Source organism: Mobula hypostoma, chromosome 1, assembly GCF_963921235.1.
Source record: "Mobula hypostoma chromosome 1, sMobHyp1.1, whole genome shotgun sequence".
NCBI classification, from domain to species: domain Eukaryota; kingdom Metazoa; phylum Chordata; class Chondrichthyes; order Myliobatiformes; family Myliobatidae; genus Mobula; species Mobula hypostoma.
In genome coordinates this window covers 156036393-156060056 of record NC_086097.1, presented here as the reverse complement: position 1 = coordinate 156060056, position 23664 = coordinate 156036393, and the positions used below count along the sequence as shown (strand labels likewise).

The window sequence follows — 23664 nt, the reverse complement described above, 5'->3', positions numbered from 1 at the left end:
TGGGGTAAATGCAAGTCTGTGTCTTTGCTATTTCTTTGCTCACGCTTGAGTGCTGGTAGCGGGTGCACTTTATTTTTGCTGGTGGGGGGAGGGGGGATTGTTGCTCACTGCTGCTTACGCACCGGAGGGCAGCTGGGGGGACTTTGAGGTTCTAACATTTAACTGTCGTTCATTCTTTGGGGCACACCTCTGTTTTCATGGATGGTTGCGAAGAAAAAGCATTTCAGAATGTATATTGTATACATTTCTCTGACATTAAATGAAGCTTTGAACCTTTGAAGTCCGTTCCAGCAATGGCCAAACATTAGCTTATTTCCTGCTCTCGTGCTCAGACTAAGCTGCCTTGATTCTGTCCACACACATCACACTGCAACCGTCCGGCACCTTTGAGATTTCAGTTCACATCTTAAAAATGTACGTGCTGGTTCAACGGCTCAACTCTGAAAGTGTTACATGCTATACATTATAGTGATCATATCCAAGAAAAGTGTGATTAATGCAGTTTGTTTTGTTTGCCACCCACAAGTTGTCATTCTGCTTCACCCGTACCATCTTAAATCATACAAAAAATTACACCCACTTGTTATTTTACTTTCCTTAGACTTTATTTACTTCTCACCTTCATCCTATGTCATACCATTTTAGACATCTCTGTAATTGGGAAAAGTTTCCTTTTATTTGTTCCAACTACGCCCTTCATATCTTTATCAGCCCTCAACCCCTCCTCTTCAGCTTCCTCAGCACCAAGGAAAATGAACCTAGCCTATCCAGGGCAACACACACAAAATGCTAGAGGAACTCAGCAGGCCAGGCAGCATCTTTGGAAAACAGTAAACATCGGTATTTCAGGCCAAGACCTTTCATCTCATATTTGCGAGCCGATCCAGGCATTCCTAAGAAATGAAATCTCCAGGGCAACATCCTAGAAAATCTCTGCACCCTCTCAAAAGCAACTGCATTATTTCTACAGTATGGGGACTGAAATTACACACAATAGGCCCCATGTGGTCTAGCCAATGTTTGGTAAAATTTTACCACAGCCTCTATCCTCATATATTCTATGGCCCGGCTAATGAAAATACTGTAAGTACAGTATCTTTACCACTCAACCTATATATTCTGCATTTCTGCTATTATTCATGAGTATGTGAAGAGCAAGAGGACAAGACGTAACAGAATAGGACCAATCAAGTGTGACAGTGGAAAAATGTGTATGGAACCAGAGGAGTTAGCAGAGGTGCTTAATGAATACTTTGCTTCATTATTCACTACGTAAAGGATCTTGGTGATTGTAGGGATGACTTACAGCGGACTGAAAAGCTTGAGCATGTGGATATTAAGGAAAAGGATGTGCTGGAGCTTTTGGAAAGCATCAAGTTGGATAAGTCACCAGGACCAGGCGAGATGTACCCCAGGCTACTGTAGGAGACGAGGGAGGAGTTTGCTGAGCCTTTGGTGATGATCTTTGCATCATCAATGGGGACGGGAGAGGTTCTGGAGGATTGGAGGGCTGTGGATGTTGTTCCCTTATTCAAGAGAGGGAGTAGAGATAACCCAGGAAATTATAGACCAATGAGTCTGAATTCAGTGGTTGGTAAGTTGATGGAGAAGATTCTGAGAGGCAGGATTTATGAACATTTAGAGAGGCATAATATGATTAGGAAGATGTCAGCATGGTCTTGTCAGAGGCAGGCCGTGTCTTACAACCCTGACTGAATTTTTTGAGGATGTGACTAAACACATTGATGAAGGCAGAGCAATAGATGTAGTGTATATGGATTTCAGAAAAGCATTTGATAAGGTACCCCATGCAAGGCTTATTGGGAAAGTAAGGAGGTATGGGATCCATGGGGACATTGCTTTGTGGATCCAGAACTGGCTTGCCCACAGAAGGCAAGGAGTGGTTGTAGACGGGTCATATCCGGCATGGAGGTTGGTGACCAGTGGTGTGCCTCAGGGATCTGTTCTGGGACCCCTACTCTTTGTGATTTTTATAAATGACCTGGATGAGGAAGTGGAGGGATGGGTTAGTAAATTTGCTGATGACACAAAGGTTAGGGGTGATGTGGAGGGCTTTCAGAGGTTACAGCAGGACATTGATAGGATGCAAAACTGGGCTGAGAAATGGCAGATGGAGTTCAACCCGGATAAGTGTGAAGTGGTTCATTTTGGTAGGTCAAATATGATGGCAGAATATATTGTTAATGATAAGTCTCTTGGCAGTGTGGAGGATCAGGAGGATCTTGGGGTCTGAGTCCACAGGACACTCAAAGCTGCTGTGCAGATTGACTCTGTGGTTATGAAGGCATACGGTGCATTGGCCTTCATCAATCGTGGGTTTAGGTTTAAGAGCCGAAGGTAATGTTGCTACTATATAGGACCCTGGTCAGACCCCACTTGGAGTACTGTGATCAATTCTGGTCGCCTCACTGCAAGAAGAATGTGGAAACCATAGAAAGGGTGCAGAGGAGATTTACAAGGATGTTGCCTGGATTGGGGAGAATGCCTTATGAGAATAGATTGAGTGAACTCAGCCTTTTTTCCTTGGAGCGACGCAGGATGAGAGGTGACCTGATAGAGGTGTACAAGATGATGAGAGGCATTGATCATGTGGATAGTCAGAAGCTTTTCCCCAGGGCTGAAATGACTAGCATGAGAGGGCACAGTTTTAAGGTTCTTGGAAGTAGGTACAGAGTAGATGTCAGGGATAAGTTCTTTCTGTGGAGAGTGGTGAGTGTGTGGAATGGGCTGCCAGCGACGGTGTTGGAGGCGGATGTGACAGGGTGTTCTAAGGGACTCCTGGATAGGCACATGGAGCTTAGAAAAATAGAGGGCTATGGGTAACCCTAAATAATTTCTGAGGTAAGTACATGTTCGGCACAGTTTTGTGGGCCGAAGGGCCTGTATTGTACTGTAGGTTTTCTCTATTTCTATATACACTCAGTGGCCATTTCATTAGACACAGGATGCATTTCTCTATGTTCTTGGTGTTCAGCTGTTGTAGCTCATCCACTTCAAGTTTCAACGTGTTCTGCATTCAGAAATGTTCTCTGCAAACCACTGTTGTAGCATGTAGTTATTTGAGTTACTGTAGCCTTCCTGTCAGCTTCAACCACATTGGCCATTCTCGTCTGACCTCTTTCATTAGCAAGGCATTTCCACCCACAGAACTGCTGCTCACCGAATGTTTTTTGTTTGTTTTTTGCACGATTCTTTGTAAATGTTAGAGACTGTTGTGCATGAAAATCTCAGAAAATCAGCAGTTTCTGAATTATTCAAACCATCCCATCTGACAACAGAAATCATTCCACATTCTGATGTTCCTGATTCCAATGTTTGGTCTGAACAACAACTGAATCACTTGACCATGTCTGCATGCTTTTATGCATTGAGTTGTTGCCACATAATTGGCTGATTAGATATTTGCAATAACAAGCAGGTGTACCCAGTAGTTGCTACTGAGTGGATTTCCTATTTTTGTTAGACCTTCCAAAATAAATTAGTTCTAATTTATTCAGATTACGTTCTATCTGCCATTATTCTGCCCAACTTACAAATTGATCAATGTTTTGGACAATGTCTTGCATATCATCTTGGACAATGTCTCCCATCCACTACATAATGTACTGGTTGGGCACAGGAGTACATTCAGCCAGAGACTCATTCCACTGAAATACAACACAGAGCGTCATAGGAAGTCATCCTGCTTGTGGCCATCAAACTTTACAACTCCTCCCTTGGAGGGTCAGACACCCTGAGCCAATAGGCTGGTCCTGAACTTATTTCCTGGCATAATTTGCATATTACTATTTAACTATTTATGGTTTTATTACTATTTAATTATTTATGGTGCAACTGTAATGAAAACCTATTTCCCCCGGGATCAATAAAGTATGACTACGACTATGACTATGACTATCAATATTGTTCTGGGGCCAGAGGCCACCCTCCTCACTATAAACACCACCACCAATGTTCTGCTATTTTGTTCCCAAGCACACAATGCTTGTAGTCATATTACCTTCTCAGCGTATATTCCAATTCAGCCAGTAGTGGTCTATGCGATCAATCGGTGTGATTGCCTTCACACAGCCTTATCAATTTATTTCCCATACAAGTATTACCTGATGGAGATATAGGAAATACTGAATTTATGCCATTGAGTAAACTGTTATCCATCCCTGGAAGATTCTAATCCACATTTATCTTTCTTCTATTACCTCTATCAGATAGATACCAGAAATCAGTGATGGACAAATCACCTGGGACCTTGGTCCATTTCAGTGTGGAAAGTCTATTTATTATGAAAGGTGCCAAAAAATTGTAGGCAACCAAAACCTCAAAACCATAGACCGTAAGACACAGGAGCAGAAATAGTTCATCTAGCCCATCAAGTCTGCTCCGACATTCAATTGTGGCTGATCCTTTTCTCTATCTCCTCCTCAACCCCAGTTCCTGGTCTTCTCTTGACTGGATTCCAATCAAGAACCTATCAATCTCTGCCTTAAATATACCAAACGACCAGGCCTCCAGAGCTGCATGTGGCAACAAATTCTACAAGTTCACCACCCTTTGGCTAAAGAAATTTCTCCGCATCTGTTTTGAAAGGGCACCCTTCTATCCTGAGGCTGTGCCCCTTTGTCCTAGACTCTCCCACCATGGGAAACATCCTTTCTGCATCTACTCTGTCTTGGCTTTCCAACATTTGAAAGGTTTCAGTGAGATCCCCCCTCATCCTTCTGAATTCCAGCAAGTACAGACCCAGAGCCATCAAACGTTTCTCATATGAAAACCCTTTCATTCCTGGAATCATCCTTGTGAACCTCCTCTGGTCTCTCTCCACTGCCAGTACATCTTTTCTAAGATGAGGAACCCAAAACTGTTCACAATACTCAAGGTGAGGCCTCACCAGCACTTTATAAAGCCTCAGCATCACATTTTCGCTCTTGTATTCTAGACTTCTTGAAATGAATGCTAACATTCATGAATGCTAACTACGGAAAAGGATGTTGGCGAGGGTAGGAATGACTTGCAGCAGACTGAAAAGCTTGAGCAGTAGATATTAAGGTAGAGGATGTGCTGGAGCTTTTGGAAAGCATTAAGTTGGATTAGTCACCAGGACTGGACGGGATGTACCCCAGGCTACTGTGGGAGGGAGGAGATTGCAGAGCCTCTGGCAATGATCTTTTCATCATCAATGAGGATGGGTGAGGTTCCGGAGGATTGGAGGGTTGGGGATGTTGTTTCCTTTTTCAAGAAAGGGAGTAGGGATAGCCCAGGAAATTATAGGCCAGTGAGTCTTACTTCAGTGGTTAGTAAGTTGATGGAGAAGATCCTGAGAGGCATGATTTATGAACATTTGCAGAGGCATAATATGATTAGGAATAGTCAGCATGGCTTTGTCAAAGGGAGGTCGTGCCTTACGAGCCTAATTGAATTTTGTGAGGATGTGACTAAACACATTGATTACGGTAGAGCCGTAGATGTAGTGTATATGGATTTCAACATGGCATTTGATAAGGTATCCCATGCAAGACTTATTGAGAAAGTAAAGAGGAATGGGATCCAAGGGGACATTGCTTTGTGGATCCAGAACTGTCTTGCCCACAGAAGGTAAAGAGTGGTTGTAGACCGGTCATATTCTGCATAGAGGTTGGTGACCAGTGGTGTGCCTCAGGGATCTGTTCTGGGACCCCTACTCTTTGTGATATTTATAAATGACCTAGATGAGGAAGTGGAGGGATGGATGAGTAAATTTGCTGATGACACAAAGGTTGCGGATGTTGTGGAGAGCTGTCAGAGGTTACAGTGAGACATTGGTAGGATACAAATCTGGGCTGAGAAATGACAGATGGAGTTCAACCCAGATATGTGTGAGGTGGTTCACTTTGGTAGGTCAAATGTGATTCCAGAATATAGCATTGATGGTAAGTCTCTTGGCAGTGTGGAGGATCAGAGCGATATTGGGGTCCGAGTCCATAGGACACTCAAAGCTGCTGTGCAGGTTGACTCTATGGTTAAGAAGGCATATGGTGCATTGGTTTTCATCAATTGTGGGATTGAGTTTAAGAGCCGAGAGGTAACGTTGCTACTATATAGGACCCTGGTCAGACACCACTTGGATTACTGTGCTCAATTCTGGTCGCCTCACTACAGGCAGGACGTGGAAACGATAGAAAGGATGCAGAGGACACTTACAAGGATGTTGCCTGGATTGGGGAGCATGCCTTATGAGAATAGGTTGAATGAACCTTTTCTCCTTGGAGCGTCAGAGAATGAGAGGTGACCTGATAGAGGCCAGTGAGTAAGTGGGCTAGTGAAGGAGTGGACCTTTGAGGCTTTGACTCGAGAGGCTTCGACGAGAAGAGGCGGAGGACAAGCTTCCTCACAGTTAGTCTTTACAATGTTTCCTGAGATGTTGATGTTCCTCTCATGTGAGATGTGGCAGTCTTGGGGAAACGCCCGTCTCCCGCAGAGTCACATCTTCCAGAAGTGCTTATGGCTGGGCGATCTGGAAGATCGTGGAAGGAATCTGGAGCAGCAGCTGGTTGACCTTCGACTCATAAGGGAGAATGAGGCAGTCATAGATGAGAGCTTCAGGGAGGTAGTCACACCTAGGCTGTCAGAAGCAGGTCATTGGGTGACAGTCAGAGGGGGGAAAGTGAAGGTGAGCAGACAGGTAGTGCAGAGCACCCCTGTAGCCATCCCCCTGAATAAAAAGTTTACTGTCCTGGATACTGTTGGCGGGGACGACCGACCAGGTGTGAGCCATGGTGGCAGGGCCTCCGGCACTGAGTCTGACCCGGTGGTGCAGAAGGGTGGGATGGAGAAGAGGAGAGCTGTCGTTATTGGAGACTCTATAGTCAGGGGAGCAGACAGGAGATTTTGTGGATGTGAGAAGGACACCCGCATGGTTTGTTGCCTCCCGGGTGCCAGGGTCCGGGATGTCTCTGACCAGGTGCACGACATCCTGGTACAAGAGGGAAAGCAACCAGAAGTCGTGATACATGTTGGTACCAATGACATAGGCAGGAAGTACGGGAACGAGGCAGAAGGCTGAAGAACAGGACCTCAAGGGTGGCGTTCTCAGGATTGCTTCCACTGCTACGTGACAGTGATGGTAAGAATTGGAGGAGATGGCAGTTGAATGCGTGGCTGAGGAGTTAGTGCAGGGAACAGGGTTTTAGATTTTTGGACCATTGGGATCTCTTCTGGGGAAGTTGGGACCTGTACAGATTGGATGGGTTGCACCTGAACTTGAGGGGGAGCAATATCCTTGCAGGAACGTTTGCTAGCATAGTTCAGGAGGGTTTAAACTAATTTGCAAGGGGGATGGGACCCGGAGCAATAAACGGTGTAAAGGCAGTAAGGTAGAAGGGCTGAAATGTGTGTACCTCAATGCAAGAAGCATCAGGAACAAAGGTGATGAACTGAGAGCTTGGATACATACATGGAATTATGATGTAGTGGCCATTACAGAGACTTGGCTGGCACCAGGGCAGGAATGGGTTCTCGATATTCCTGGATTTCAGTGCTTTAAAAGGGATGGGAGGGGGAGGGGAGGAGGGGCGGCATTCCTGGCCAGGGATACTATTACGGCTACAGAAAGGGTAGGTAATGTACCAGGATCCTCTTTTGAGTCAGTATGGATGGAAGTCAGGAACAGGAAGGGAGCAGTTACTCTACTGGGGGTATTCTATAGGCCCCCTGGTAGCAGCAGAGATAAAGAGGAGCAGATTGGGAGGCAGATTTTGGAAAGGTCAAAAATAACAGGGTTGTTATCATGGGTGACTTTAACTTCCCTAATATTGATTGGCACCTGATTAGTTCCAGGGGTTTAGATGGGGCAGAGTTTGTTAAGTGTGTCAGGACAGATTCCTGTCACAGTATTTGGACAGGCTGACTAGGGGGAATGCCATATTAGATCTAATACTAGGTAATGAATCGGGTCAGGTCACAGATCTCTCAGTGGGTGAGCATCTGGGGGACAGTGACCACTGCTCCCTGGCCTTTAGCATTATCATGGAAAAGGATAGAATCAGAGAAGACGGGAACATTTTTAATTGGGGAAGGGCAAATTATGAGGCTATAAGGCTAGAACTTGCGGGCATGAATTGGGATGATGTTTTGGCAGGGAAATGTACTATGGACATGTAGTCGATGTTTAGAGATCTCTTGCAGGATGTTAGGGATAAATTTGTCCCGGTGAGGAAGATAAAGAATGGTAGGGTGAAGGAACCATGGGTGACAAGTGAGGTGGAAAATCTAGTCAGGTGGAAGAAGGCAGTATACATGAAGTTTAGGAAGCAAGGATCAGATGGGTCTATTGAGGAATATAGGGAAGCAAGAAAGGCGCTTAAGAAGGGGCTGAGAAGAGCAAGAATGGGGCTTGAGAAGGCCTTGGCAAGTAGGGTAAAGGAAAACCCCAAGGAATTCTTCAATTACGTGAAGAAAAAAAGGATGACAGAAGTGAAGGTAGGACAGATTAGAGATAAAGGTGGGAAGATGTGCCTGGAGGCTTTGGAAATGAGCGAGGTCCTCAATGAATACTTCTCTTCGGTATTCACCAATGAGAGGGAACTTGATGATGGTGAGGACAATATGAGTGAGGTTGATGTTCTGGAACATGTTGATATTAAGGGAGAGAAGGTGTTGGAGTTGTTAAAATACATTAGGACTTCCGGCGTCGAGTATGGAGTGAGTTGGTGCGTGTGAGTGTGGCTCCCGATTTTTATTGAAAATCTACCTATTTATCTTTACCGTATGCTCGAGATAACTGGATACTTACCATTGTGAACAACGCGGGACATAGCTGGACATTGAAATGGCAAGTAGAATGTACCTTCGAAGTAAAGCTGGGGAAAAAGATAGCGAAGCCTCGAGCAAGCAGACTGATGTTACAGTAATGGTGCCGTTGCACGCTGCTGGAGCTGGTCCCGGACCTGCCCTACCCGATGACTTGGAGAGGCTTCGTTTAGTGCTTATTACTGACATGACGCAAGCGGTGCATTCTGCCCTAAAAAGAGAACTTGAAGATGCATTATCACCAGTGACTGCTACCATGGAACAAATTATGTCTGCTTACGAGACACACGACGAACACATTCGTGAGGTTGAAGACGGCCTGAATGATTACAATGACCGACTGGTGAGCGCCGAAGCCGCCATTGCAGCGTTGCAGAGCGAAAACGCAGTTCTGAAGGGAAAGCTTGATGACCTCGAAAATCGGTCGCGGAGATCTAATTTGAGAGTGGTCGGCATTCCTGAAAATTTGGAAGGTTCGGACCCTGTTAAATTTATGACCGAGTTTTTTGACGAAGTGCTGGGGGCAGATTTTTTCCCAAGTCCTCTCGTACTTTCGCGTGCTCACCGAGTCGGACGTAAACCATCCGGTGCCTCTGGAGCCAAGCAAACGAGACCAAGAATGTTCCTGGTTTGCTTTCACTCCTTTCAAGATAAGCAACGCATCATCAACAGACGGAAGCAGGAGCTGTATTTCTGCGGACACCGCGTGCTTTTTTATGAAGATTTTAGTGCGGAGCTGGGTAAAAAACGAGCAGCTTTCAAGGAGGTGAAATCCCTGCTTTACGGGAAAGGGGTCAGGTTCGGCCTCTTGTATCCTGCCCAGCTCCGGGTCATGCATGAAGGTGAAAAGCATTATTTCCATACACCAGAGGCGGCCAAAGAGTTTTACCATTCACGCTGGGGAGAACAAGAACGAGAAGAGCAATGACTTTTTTTTAGGTTATTCGTGCAGCATTGAAGGGGCCTCATGCCGAAGCAAACTGTTAATTTTCACAATCCACTTCTTTGTTCATTTTTTCCAGTTTAATTTGTGGAACGCGATCGGGTCGAACTGCTATGCTGCCGAAACTGATTAACAAAAACTTTCAACCAGCAAAATGTAAATATTTGGGATTTATATCTCGGGTGTTGCCCAGTGTGTTTTTTTTTGTTTTTAATGCTTAGCTTGACCTGTGTTATCTTTAGCCTATATGTTATATTAAAGGTAGTATAAGTGATAGGATAAATTTTAGGGAGGGGAGCCACCCTAGATTAGATTGAAAGTTGGGTTGTATGGGGGACGCCTTGCAAGTTTTTTGTTGGGTACTGCCTGCGATCATCCTCAATTGGGGAGGTAGATCTAGGCTTCGGGGGTTAATTGGGTTTTTTTGTTTGTGTAAAGGGGTGGGGGGAGTGTTTTGGGGGATTACCATGGCAGTTTATTCTTTTGTGTGTTACGGATTGATCAGACTTTCTTTTTATTGTGCGTTATTGTGTGCAACTTATACCCTCGCACTGTTTTGGATTGTAGGCCCTGTGTGTCTTTTGATATGGTTAACATGAGTGCAGCTGATGGAGGTCACCCTGTGAGGTTTATTTCTTGGAATGTAAAGGAGCTTAATGGTCCGGTTAAAAGAGCTAAAGTTTTCTCACATCTGAAACAATTAAAAGCTGATATACTATTTCTACAAGAGACACATTTAAGAGTGGAGGACCATAATAGACTTCGTAAAGCATGGATTAGTCAGGTTTTTCATTCCAGATTTAATAGTAGGTCCAGGGGGGTGGCAATATTAATCACCAAAAGAATGCAGTTCACACCATCTGATGTAATCAGTGACCCTAATGGTCGCTTTATTATAGTCTCTGGCTCTCTCTTTCAGATACCTGTTATTTTGGTAAATGTTTATGCTCCTAATTGGGACGATGTCCAATTTGCAAATAGGGTTTTGTCATTAATACCTAACCTGAATACACATAAGCTAATCTTTTCCGGAGATTTGAACTGTGCTATTGACCCACTGCTTGATAGGTCTTGCCCTAGGGGAACATTTTCTGGTATGGCAAAGGCCTTCTCGATGTTTATGCAACAAAATGGTTATATGGATCCTTGGAGATTTTTGAATCCATCAGTTAGGCAATTCTCTTTCTTCTCTCATGTTCACCACTCCTATTCCAGGCTAGACTATTTCTTTATAGATAATTCCTTGATACCTATGATTAGACAAATTGAATACACTGTTATAGTTATATCTGATCACTCGCCCGTGAAACTGGACCTATGTTTTCCTTTAAACGTTAGAGAACGGCCTCTGTGGAGACTTAACCCCCTTTTGCTTTCTAATGAGAAATTTTGTAGTTATATATCGGCTAACATTGACACATTCTTCGAGACTAACAAAACTGAGTCGGTATCGTACTCTTTACTTTGGGAAACTTTAAAAGCTTGCTTGAGGGGTCAAATAATATCTTATACTTCACATGCCAATAAAGAGCGTAGGAAGGAAATGCAAGTGTTATTGAAATCTATTTGGGACCTGGATAGAAAATATTCTGAGGCACCCACTGCGGAATTATATAAAAGTCGGGTTGATTTGCAAGCGAAGTTTAATCTTCTATCTACAAACCTATCAGAACAATTAATTCTTAAGACACGTGGCCTCTATTATGAATATGGTGACAAGGCGAGCCGGCTTATGGCTCATCAGTTGAAACGTCAAGCTGCATCACGACTTATTCCTCAGGTAAGAGACATGCACCAGAACTTGACAAGCAATCCAAAAGAGATTAATAACATCTTTGCAACTTTTTATTCCTCTCTGTATGCCTCAGAGTTCCCCTCAGATAAAACAAATATGGAACGTTTTTTAGATAATTTGGAAATACCAACTCTTGAACCAGAGGAAGTGGAGAACCTAGGTCGGGCTCTTGGGCAGGAAGAGATTAATAATGCCATTATGGCTATGCAGAGTGGTAAGTCCCCAGGTCCTGATGGTTATCCAATAGAATTTTATAAGAAATTTAAGGATAAGCTCACACCGGTCCTTCTAGAAGTGTTTCAGGAATCTTTGGAGAATGGCTCCTTACCCCCTTCTCTTTCACAGGCAGCTATTTCACTACTTCTTAAAAAGGACAAGGACCCGACTCAATGTGGATCATATCGCCCCATTTCACTTTTGAATGTAGATGTGAAAATTTTGGCTAAAGTGCTTGCATGTCGTTTAGAACATCCCCTTCCCAAGATAATTTCAGATGATCAAACAGGTTTTATTAAAAATCGCTATTCTTTTTTTAATATCCGTCGACTGGCTGATGTGGTTTATTCACTGAGTGATTCTCCAAGTCCAGAGGTTGTTATCGCCTTGGACGTGGAGAAGGCATTTGATAGAGTGGAATGGGTATATTTATTTAGTGTTTTGGAGAAATTTGGATTTGGCAGAATATTTATAGCTTGGGTTAAGCTATTATACCACTCGCCTTCAGCGTGTATACAGACAAATTATTTTCGATCTGGCTATTTCCCATTAAAATGTGGCACTCGCCAAGGCTGCCCACTGTCCCCTCTTCTTTTTGCAATTGCAATTGAGCCTCTTTCTATTGCAATTAAGTCAACTACATTATTTCAAGGTGTTATAAGAGGGGACATGGAACACCGTGTTTCCCTATATGCTGATGACCTCTTACTTTATGTTAGCGACCCTATAGGTAGTAGTCCTGCTATTGTGTCATTATTAGGTCAATTTGGAGCCTTCTCTGGCTATAAACTGAACTTTCAAAAAAGCAAATGCTTTCCCATTAATAACTTGGCCCTACAGATCCGACAGGAATCCTTGCCCTTTCCTTTATCTCAAGATGGTCTTGTATACCTAGGAATACATATTACTCGCTCTTTTACATCTCTGTTTGAAGCTAACTACAGGCCTCAGGTTAGCCAAATGAAGGCTGATTTCGAGAGATGGCGCAGTTTACCCCTTACTATAGCTGGGAGAATTCAGTCAGTGAAAATGACTATACTTCCTAGATTTCTCTATTTGTTTCAGTGTTTGCCAGTTTTCTTATCTAAGTTATTTTTTAAATCAGTTGATCAAGCTATAACCTCCTTTATTTGGGAAAATAAGGTCCCAAGGGTTAATAAGCGCATTCTTCAAAGAGGTCGTGACATAGGTGGAATGGGTCTTCCCAGCTTTATTCATTATTACTGGGCATCGAACATTCAAAAAGTATTATTTTGGCTTCACCGGCCAGATATAATCTGGTGCCTGCTTGAGTCACGATCTTGCCACTCCTCGTCTCTCCCAGCTTTGGTGTATTCTTCCTTACCATTGAAATCCTCTCAATTCACATCTAACCCGGTCGTGCTCTCCATCCTCAAAATTCTTAATCAATTTCGCTGCCACTATAAGTTCCTATCAGCTTCAGTTTTGGGCCCCATTCATAAAAACCATTTATTTCCTCCCTCCACATTCGATTCAGCTTTTAGACAATGGGGTTTGAATGGTCTTATGCGCATTAAGGATTTGTATACTGATAACATATTTGATAGTTTTGATAACCTGCGCGGTAAGTATGGCCTTCCGCATAATCATTTTTTTAAATACCTGCAGATTCGCCACTTTGTCAAGGAAAAATTTCCCTCTTTTCCTGTTCTACCACCTGCTATGTTATGGGAAAAATTCACTCTTAGCTTTAACAATAAGGGGCTGATTTCTGAACTATACTCTCAGCTGATGTCTTTGGGAGTTCAAGATCTAAACAAAACTAAGAGTAGGTGGGAGGACGACCTCGGTATGGACCTTGCGGAGGAATATTGGGCAAAAGTATTGAATAGGGTTCATTTCTCATCATCATGTGCTAGACTGGGGCTCATACAATTCAAAGTTTTACACAGGGTACATTTAAGTAAAGCCAGACTGGCAGACATATACCCTGGGACAGACGCTGGCTGTGACAGGTGTTCCTTCTCTCCGGCTGGTTTAATACATGCATTTTGGTCATGCCCTCGGCTTGATGACTATTGGGCACTGGTTTTTAAAATTATCAGTGAGGTTTTGGGGGTGACACTGAGACCTTGCCCACTTATAGCTGTATTTGGTGTGGCAGATGATGATTTGGGTTTAAATGCAAGCCAGTCGGATATCATTGCATTTACATCGCTATTGGCCCGTAGGAGAATTTTGCTGGTTTGGAAATCTGCCACTCCCCCAACTGCTGCTGCTTGGTTAGAAGATGTAATGTTTTTTCTGAAATTAGAAAAGATTAAATTCACTTTGAGGGGGTCTGTGAAAAAGTTCTATTCAAAATGGGGACCTTTCTTATCATATTTTGGGAGTCTTAAGGAATTACCTACTAGTTGAGGGCATTTGATTGTACTTAGGAAGTTGCCTCCCATTTAACACACTTATAATTTACCTCACAGGGTGGTTGATGAATTGTAAATATGAGTGTATTTTGGATCATCTGACATGTTGCAGATGTGTATGAGCTGTCGTATTGAAGTAGTGTGGGGGTACGGTTGTGAAATGTCCGTACTTGTATTTGTGAATTGTTGTGTTGTAGATATATTAGCTGCCATGATATGTTCGGGGAGGGTGGGTGGGGGGGAGGTTTGTTTTGGGGGTACGATACTAAAGCAAAATGGAGGAAAATGTAATCCATTATATATTCTGTATTGTGTCATTCCTTCAATAAAAATAAATATATTTAAAATACATTAGGACGGATAAGTCCCTGGGGCCTGATGGAATATTCCCCAGGCTACTCCACGAGATGAGGGAAGAGATTGCTGAGCCTCTGGCTAGGATCTTTATGTCCTCGTTGTCCATAGGAATGGTACCGGATGATTGGAGGGAGGCGAATGTTGTCCCTTTGTTCAAAAAAGGTAGTAGGGATAGTCCGGGTAATTATAGACCAGTGAGTCTTACGTCTGTGGTGGGAAAGCTGTTGGAAAAGATTCTTAGAGATAGGATCTATAGGCATTTAGAGAATCATGGTCTGATCAGGGACAGTCAGCATGACTTTGTGAAGGGCAGATTGTGTCTAACAAGCCTGATAGAGTTCTTTCAGTAGGTGACCAGGTATATAGGTGAGGGTAGTTCAGTGGATGTGATCTATATGGATTTTAGTGAGGCATTTGACAAGGTTCCACACGGTAGGCTTATTCAGAAAGTTAGAAGGCATGGGATCCAGGGAAGTCTGGCCAGGTGGATTCAGAATTGGCTTGCCTGCAGAAGGCAGAGGATGGTGGTGGAGGGAGTACATTCAGATTGGAGGATTGTGACTAGTGGTGTCCCACAAGGATCTGTTCTGGGACCTCTAATTTTCGTGATTTTTATTAACGACCTGGATGTGGGGGTAAAGGGCTGGGTTGGAAAGTTTGCAGATGACATAAAGGTTGGTGGTGTTGTAGGTAGTGTAGAGGATTGTCAAAGATTGTAGAGAGACATTGATAGGATGCAGAAGTGGGCTGAGAAGTGGCAGATGGAGTTCAATCTGGAGAAGTGTGAGGTGGTACACTTTGGAAGGACAAACCCCAAATTAGAGTACAAAGTAAATGGCATGATACTTGGTAGTGTGGAGCAGCAGAGGGATCTGGGAGTACATGTCCACAGATCCCTGAAAGTTGCCTCACAGATGGATAGGGTAGTTAAGAAAGCTTATGGGGTGTTTGCTTTCATAAGTCAAGGGATAGAGTTTAAGAGTCGCGATGTAATGATGCAGCTCTATAAAACTCTGGTTAGGCCACACTTGGAGTACTGAATCCAGTTCTGGTTGCCTCACTATAGGAAGGATGTGGAAGCATTGGAAAGGGTACAGAGGAGATTTACATAGAAACATAGAAAATAGGTGCAGGAGTAGGTCATTCGGCCCTTCGAGCCTGCACTGCCATTCAGTATGATCATGGCTGATCATCTAACTCAGAACTCCTGCACCAGCCTTCCCTCCATACCCCCTGATCCCTTTAGCCACCAGGGCCATATCTAACTCCCTCTTAAATATAGCCAATGAACTGGCCTCAACTGTTTCCTGTGGCAGTGAATTCCACAGATTCACCACTCTCTGTGTGAAGAAGTTTTTCCTAATCTCGGTCCTAAAAGGCTTCCCCTTTATCCTCAAACTGTGACCCCTCGTTCTGGACTTCCCCAACATCGGGAAGAATCTTCCTGCATCTAACCTGTCCAATCCCTCTGGGATTTTATATGTTTCAATCAGATCCCCCCTCAATCTTCTAAAATCCAACAAGTATAAGCCTAATTCATTCAGTCTTTCATCATATGAAAGTCCTGCCATCCCAGGAATCAATCTGGTGAACAAGATGCTGCCTGGTTTAGAGAGTATGGATTATGATCAGAGATTAAGGGAGTTAGGGCTTTACTCTTTGGAAAGAAGGAGGATGAGAGGCGACATGATAGAGGTGTACAAGATAATAAGAGGAATAGATAGAGTGGATAGCCAGCGCCTCTTCCCCAGGGCACCACTGCTCAATACAAGAGGACATGGCTTTAAAGTAAGGGGTGGGAAGTTCAAGGGGGTTATTAGAGGAAGGTTTTTTACCTTGGTTCATGGTTGGTGCGTGGAATGCACTGCCTGAGTCAGTGGTGGAGGCAGATGCACTAGTGAAGTTTAAGAGACTACTAGACAGGTATATGGAGGAATTTAAGGTGGGGGGTTATATGGGAGGTAGGGTTTGAGGGTTGGCACAACATTGTGGGCCGAAGGGCCTGTACTGTGCTGTACTATTCTATGTTCTATGTTCTATAAGATAATGACAGGCATTGATCATGTGGATAGTCAGAGGCTTCTCCCTAGGGCTGAAATTGCTAGCACGAGAGGGGATAGTTTTAAGGTGCATGGAAGTAGGTACAGAGGAGATGTCAGAGGTATGTTTTTTACGCAGAGTGTGGTGAGTGCATGGAATCGGCTGCTGGCGGCAGTGGTGGAGCTGGAAACAATAGAGTCCTTTAAGAGACTCCTGGATGGCTAAATGGAGCTTAGGAAAATAGAGGGTTATGGATAAAGCCTAAGTAGTTCTAACGTAGGAATATGTTCGGCACAGCTTTGTGGGCTGTATTGTGCTGTAGGTTTTCTATGTTTCTATTCATTTAATAATATTGATTATTATACATTTGGACAGCCTTTCCCAGTTTATTAAAAAGCCTTAATGTTAACAATCGATCCTATATATTATATCCACACACTAATGTTTTTATTACAAAAAAAAGAAAACAGCGTTACTATCTCACAGACAACTGATAGACAGCTTTTGAGTCTATCCACGATGTTCACCTGATGCCTTGTTCATCTGTCACTGAGAAGAACAATAACCTTATGTAATATGTCCTTGTATATGAAGCTCTTAGTGCTAATAATGCAGACCTAGCTAAGAAGTTCTGTTTAGGCGTGCTCATAAATTGAATGTTATCAAGTCTCGCAATACCTAGTCAGTTCTTCATTTTGTAACATAATATATGACTATTCATCAATTTGCAACATATCTACTTATGCATTTTGACTCGTCTAACTCTTTCACCCTCGCTACCTCTAACAATCGTTTTTACGAGGATATATTTGCACCTGTTATCCTTTCCCTAGAGGTGTTATTACTGTTCAAAGGATGTGCAAAGTACAATTCTGTGGAGCATGTTCTGAATTTCACCACTTTCTCCTGGCCAGTGATTGTTAATGAGAATAATTGACTTTGGAGATCACATGTTCATTCCACATGATTCCCAAGAGAAATGCCAGCATTCTCTCCTTCTATTTTCTGTTGAATAAAGGGCAGCTTCACATTTGTTGGCCTGTGTTATATAATCAGGATTATGATCAAATTAATTGAACTAGTAATGTACTTTCCTACAATACTTACTTTCCTGTACTTGAATTGAAGACTCTTCTGTTATGATTCAGGTTGTAGCTCTGCTAACATTTGGACTCTTTTCTTCCTTGTTGACATATTAACAAAGAACTTAAAACATAGAACACTCCAGCACAGTACAGGACCTTTGGCTCATGACGTTGTGCTGAAATTTTAACCTATTCTAAGGTCAATCTAACCATTCCTGCTGACATAGTACACCATACTGCTATCATCAATGTGCCTCTCTAAGAGTTTCTCAAATGTCCTTAAATTATCTGCTTCTACTAACTCTGGTAACATGTTCCATGCACCCACCACTTTGTATAAAAAAACTTACCTATGACACCATCCCTATATTTTCCTTCAATCACATTATATTATGCCCCTCTTATTTGTCAGTTCTGCCCTTGGAAAAAAATCTCTGGATATCCTCTCAATCTATATCTCCCATCATCTTATACACCTCCATCGAATCACCTTTCATTCTCCTCCACTCCAAGGAGAATGAATTCAATCCCCCAACCAATCAAGGTCAATACACCATACACTTTCTCAACAACTCTATCTACTTGTGCAACAAATTGAGGGATCTACACATGTGGATCACTCTGTTTCCCTGTACTTTTAAGAATCTTGCCGTAAACCTTGTATTCAGCCTTCAAATTTGACCTTCCAAGGTAAATGACTTCACACATTTCTGGCTTGAATTCCATCTATCACTTCTCAGCACAGCTCTGCATCCTGGTAATGTCCATTAGTAGCCTTCAGCAATATTCTACCCTATCAACAACTCCACTGACATTCATGTTATCTACAAACATACTAACCTGCTTCCTTATCCAAGTTATTTTTTAAAGTCACCAAGAGGAGAAGTCCCAGAACAGATCCCTCCACAATACCACAGGTCACCAATTGTGTTGCTAGTTTCTGAGGGAATAGGAATAGTGCAAGTGCCTTGATGACTGTCCCTGCATAAAGGACCTTGAGGATTCTCTCATGTTCTGTACTGATGATAGACCTTTTGGTTTTCTGTTTTTATTTTAACACAGAGTTTCATCTTATTGATATCAACCCATTTTTTTCTTTTGAGTAATTGTTTTGCAATGCAGCAGGCTATCTTTGTCTATGATATTTTATGGTTTTATACAGCAAGTTAAATATTTCCCCTTGAGTATAATTCAGAACCTGTAGTTTGTGTGGCTCTATAATTTTATTTCCATTGACCTGATGGTTTCTGAAACTCTTCCATGTTGTATGTCCACAAAATTATTTCAGCTGTTTCTTGAACTCTCTCACATAAGCTACTTTATTCTCCTTTATTAAAAATTCAGAACAAGTTCTGGATTCCCATGATGATTCACTGTATCGCAAAGATCATTTAGAGTACTGAAGTATATAGCCATGGAAATACAGCATCCATTTGCAGACATCTAACCACATTCCCTTGATCATAGATAGGTTTCTGCAGACCTGCAAGTGGAAATATAACCCAACTATTTGGAAAGAGAGAGAGAAAACTGGGAATTGCTGACTTGTTAGCCTAATATCAATAATAGAGAAAATATCAAGGTCTTTTCTAAAGAATGTGACAAGAGGACAATTCAGAATTCTCAACAGCAATAGACAAAGTCAACATAGGTTTATGAAAAAGAAATCATGTTTGAGAAATCTACTAACAACACAAAGAAAATTCAAGAGGAACTCAGCAGATCAGGCAGCACCTGTGGAAATGAAAATAAAACAGTTGATGTTACAGGCTGAGACCTTTCATCAGGAGTGGGAAGAAAGGGGGAAGATACTGGAATATAAATGTGGGGGGAGAAGGGGGGACAAGCTAGAGGGTGATAGGTGAAACGAGGTAAGTAGGAAAGTTAAAGGGCTGGAGAGAAAGGAATCTGATAGGAGAGGAGAGTGGATCATAGGAGAAAGGAAAGAAGGAGTGGCACCAGGGGGAGGTGTTAGGCAGGTCAGGTGAAGAGGTAAGAGTCCAAAGTGGGGAATAAAAGAAGAGGGAAGGAGGAGGTGGAAAGAAATCTACTGGAAGGAGAAATTGATGTTCATGCCATCAAGTTGGAGGCTACCTAGATGGAATATCAGGTGTTTCTCCTCCACCCTGAGAGTGGCCTCATTACAGTGGAAGAGGAGGCCATGCACCAACGTGTTGAAATGGGAATAGGGAAAAGAAGTGAAATTGCTGGCCTTTGGGAAATTTCATTTTTGGCGGATGGAGCAGAGGTCCCCCAATTTATGCTGGGTCTCACCAGTGTAGAGAAGGCCGCATCAAGATCACTGGATACAATAGACAACTCCAACAGATTCACAGCTCAAGGGTTGTCTCACCTGGAAGAACTGTTTGGGTCCCTGAAAAGAACTGAGGGAGAAGGTGAATGGGCAGGTGTGGAATTTGGGAAAACGGTGTGTTGGATGCAGAGATTTATAGGGTGGTAGGTGAGGATGAGAAACTCTATCCCTATTAAGGTGGCAGGAAGATGGGGTGAGCATTGATGTCTGGGAAATGGAGGAGATGCAGGTGAGGGCAGCACCAATGGTGAAGAAAGGGAAACCCCTTTCTTTGAAGAAAAGAGACCAGGAATGGAAATCCTCTTCCTGGGATCAGACATGGTGGAGACAAAGGAACTGAGAAACGGGGATAACATTTTTACAGGAGACTGGGTAGGAAGAGGTATAGTCAAGATCATCATGGGAATCAGTAGGTTTATAAAAATATCGGCACACAATTTGTCTCCAGAGATGGAGACAGAGAGATCAAGAAAGGAGAAAGAGGATGATTACATGTCCAGTTATATGACTTTCCTGATATGATTCAGGTTCACTGGTAGCTAACACACATGGAAATGCCTCAACCTGATCCGTAAACTACACTAGTTATTCCCTGCTCCAGAAAGGTGGAGTGATCTTCATTATCCAAGATCAGACTCTTCTGGTCTTTAGCTGTGCTTCTAAAGAGATTATCTTCTACAGGTTTCTGCATTTGAAGCTACATAATTCAGACAATATTTGTAAAATTTTTCATGTTGATAAGAATACAATCTCACTGCATTTACTCTTTTCATTACTTTTGCATTTAGATTACTGCCTATCCTTCTTAAACAATATTGTTGGGCCCTGTATCTAAGGACAAATACAGAAGAGTTTCACAAGAATGATCTGAGAATGAAAGGCTTAATGTATGAGGAGCATTTGATGGCTCTGGGCCTGTACTGATGTTTAGAAGGAATGAGATCTCATTGAAACCTACCAAATACTAAAAAGGCTGGATAGAGTGGATGTAGAGAGGATGTTCCCATTAATAGGAGAGTCTATGATGCAAAGAGACTACCTCAGAACAAAGGGATGTATCATTAGACCTAAGATGAGGAAGAATTTCTTCAGCCAAAGGTGGTGAAATTGTGGAATCTGTGGCTACAGAGGTCAAGTCATTGGGTATATTTAAGGCAGAGATTAATAGGTCCTTGATCAGTAAATGGTTAAGGAATACAGAAACAAAGCAGGGGAATGGGATTGAGGAAAAAATAATCACCCATGATGGAATGGCAGATCAGATTCAATGGCCAAAAGGCCTAATTCTGCTGTTAGTTAATTACAAATAAACATGGAATCTGAACAGAGATTGTATTATGATAGGGTGTACCCTTCTCCATTTGCTGTGCACTCAGATGTATTTGAAAATTTACTGACATACCTATTTTGTTGCTTGGATCTCAAATTCCATATCTCATTTGGCTTTCCCTAGATAACAGAATCCATCCATAAAAGATGTCTTGCCTCAGTATGTAAATGCCTTCTTCTGTTTCTGGTACTCTTTTAACTGTACATTTAGGAGGTTTTCCTTCATAGCCAATATCAGTGGTTCAGTAATTCCATCTTCCGACCAATGACTCTCGTAATGCACATTGAAGGAGGAAGCCCAGTCTTTAAACCTTATCAAGGTGTGACTGATTCTCAGAATTACTACCATGTTTCCCATAAATACAACAAGATTCTTAATTGTCCAATAAGCACCTAGCAAATCTTTCTTAAAGGATGAGAATGTTACCTCTGCCAGAGTTAATTTTAATTTAAATTATCCTCCATATCAATGTACAGCAGGAAGTAATTCTGAAACAGTGCTACTCTTCTTGAAGCTTCTTGTGACATTTTCTTGTTTATGAAATACATTTACAGATTATTCTATTCACTGTCATTTGTCTGATTTCTATCCCTGTATTGTAGAAAACACCCTGCCTAGTTCCAGTACTCATGGAAACATGTTCCACTATGCCCAGTGACTACAGACCAGTGGTTTTGACCACACATGTTATGAAATCATTAGAAAGTCTGGTTCTGACACACTTCTGGGCCATTGTAAATCCATCACTGTAACCCCTGCAGTTTGTTTACCAACCACATATTGGAGTCAAGGACGCCATTATCTTCCTGCATCAATGGGCTTACAGCCATCTGGATGAGCCAGGCAGCATTGTGAGAATCATGTTTTTCAATTTCTCCAGTGCCTTTAACACCATATCACCTGTCGTACTAGGGAGTAAGCTTGCGAAGATGCAGGTGGATGCTCCACAAGTGTCCTGGATTACGGACTACCTGTCTGGACGGCCAGAATATGTGAGATTGCAGAGCTGTGTATCAGATGCTGTGGTTAGCAGCACAGGAGCACTTCAGGGGTCTGTCCTGTCTCCCTTCCTGTTCACTGTCTACACCTTGGACCTCAGATACAACCTGGAGTCCTGCCAACTGCAGAAGTTTTCGGACGATTCAACAGTTGTGGGCTGTATCAGCCAGAGTCAAGAAGCTGAGTACAGAAGAGTGATGGACAACTTTGTTGAGGGGTGTGGGTTTCATCACCTGCAGCTCAACATCACTAAGACAAAGGAGTTGGTTGTTGACTTCAGGAAGGTGAACACATCCTGCATTCCCATCTCCATCAAGGGAACGGATGTGGAAGTCATCCAGGACTATAGATATCTGGGAAATCACCTGGACAATAAACTGGACTGGACTAAAAATACAGGGCCTCTGTGAACAGTAACAAATCATACAGATATTGAATTAGCACTTCTAAATGTTGAGCCATATTGATTGACTGATTCATTTATTTAGGGATACAACATGATAATATTTGTCAGTGAAATTTTGATGAGCTAGTATGCAAGAATAGATATTACGAAGTGGACAACTGCTCTTTAAGTGTGAAGGCATATTTTTATTGATCTTGAACAAAGCATAAAGCAGTAAGAAATTAATGGGTTAAGCAGAAGGTTTGGAAAAAGGGTGATATATATAAGTTGTAACCAGAGAGATAAGAATGGGTAGACAGAGAAATGACTTTGAGAAACCACTATTACGCACCTCCCAGCATAATTTATATGCTGCCAATTGTTCTGGTTCCCTTTCTCAGACTGCAGGGTCTCAATAAAAAAAACAGTTCTCTTATACCTTTTGCCTTCATAAATGCTGCTTAACCCATCAAGTTCTTCAGCATCTTGATTCACTTCTAGATTCCAGTTTCTACAGGTTCTTTGTCTTCCTTGTCTTCCTTCAGTCTTCCTGCTTACCTTCTTTTCCATCAACATAGACCAAAACCCAGAAAAGGAACCAAACATGGGATACTATTAATTAAATCTACCACAGCAGAAACAAACAGAGTAAGTGCTGGAATGATCTTACTTTATACCCTATCATCAACTGTCATCCTCCGTGTTGCTTATAGTTCCTTGCCTGGCTAAATCACTGAATCTATGTATGTTTTGTGATATTTTTGGATCCCTTGGTCCGTGAGGAACTTTTTTTACTGTCTCTAAATTCCTCCCTGCTTGTCCAGGAACACTAGAGTCATAGTTATACAAAAGGAAACAGGCTTTTCCACCCACCATGTTGATGTCAATGCTTAACCATCAATTTAGATAATCTTACTTTTTATTTTCCACTCACTTGCATACTATGGACAATTTATAGTGGCTGATTAATTGATGATCAATTGATAATTGATGATGGGAAGTGAAAGGAAA

General features: G+C 42.5%; 1 long non-coding RNA gene across 1 annotated transcript in view; it reads right to left on the bottom strand.

Annotated features, from left to right (window-relative positions):
• Window positions 1-17754, bottom strand: part of LOC134342409 (uncharacterized) — a 49046-nt gene extending 31292 nt beyond the window's left edge. The window contains exon 1 of the long non-coding RNA XR_010017020.1: window positions 17648-17754. This is a non-coding gene — a long non-coding RNA (uncharacterized LOC134342409). The remainder of the gene's footprint in view (window positions 1-17647) is intronic.
• Between the last annotated feature and the right edge of the window lie 5910 nt (window positions 17755-23664).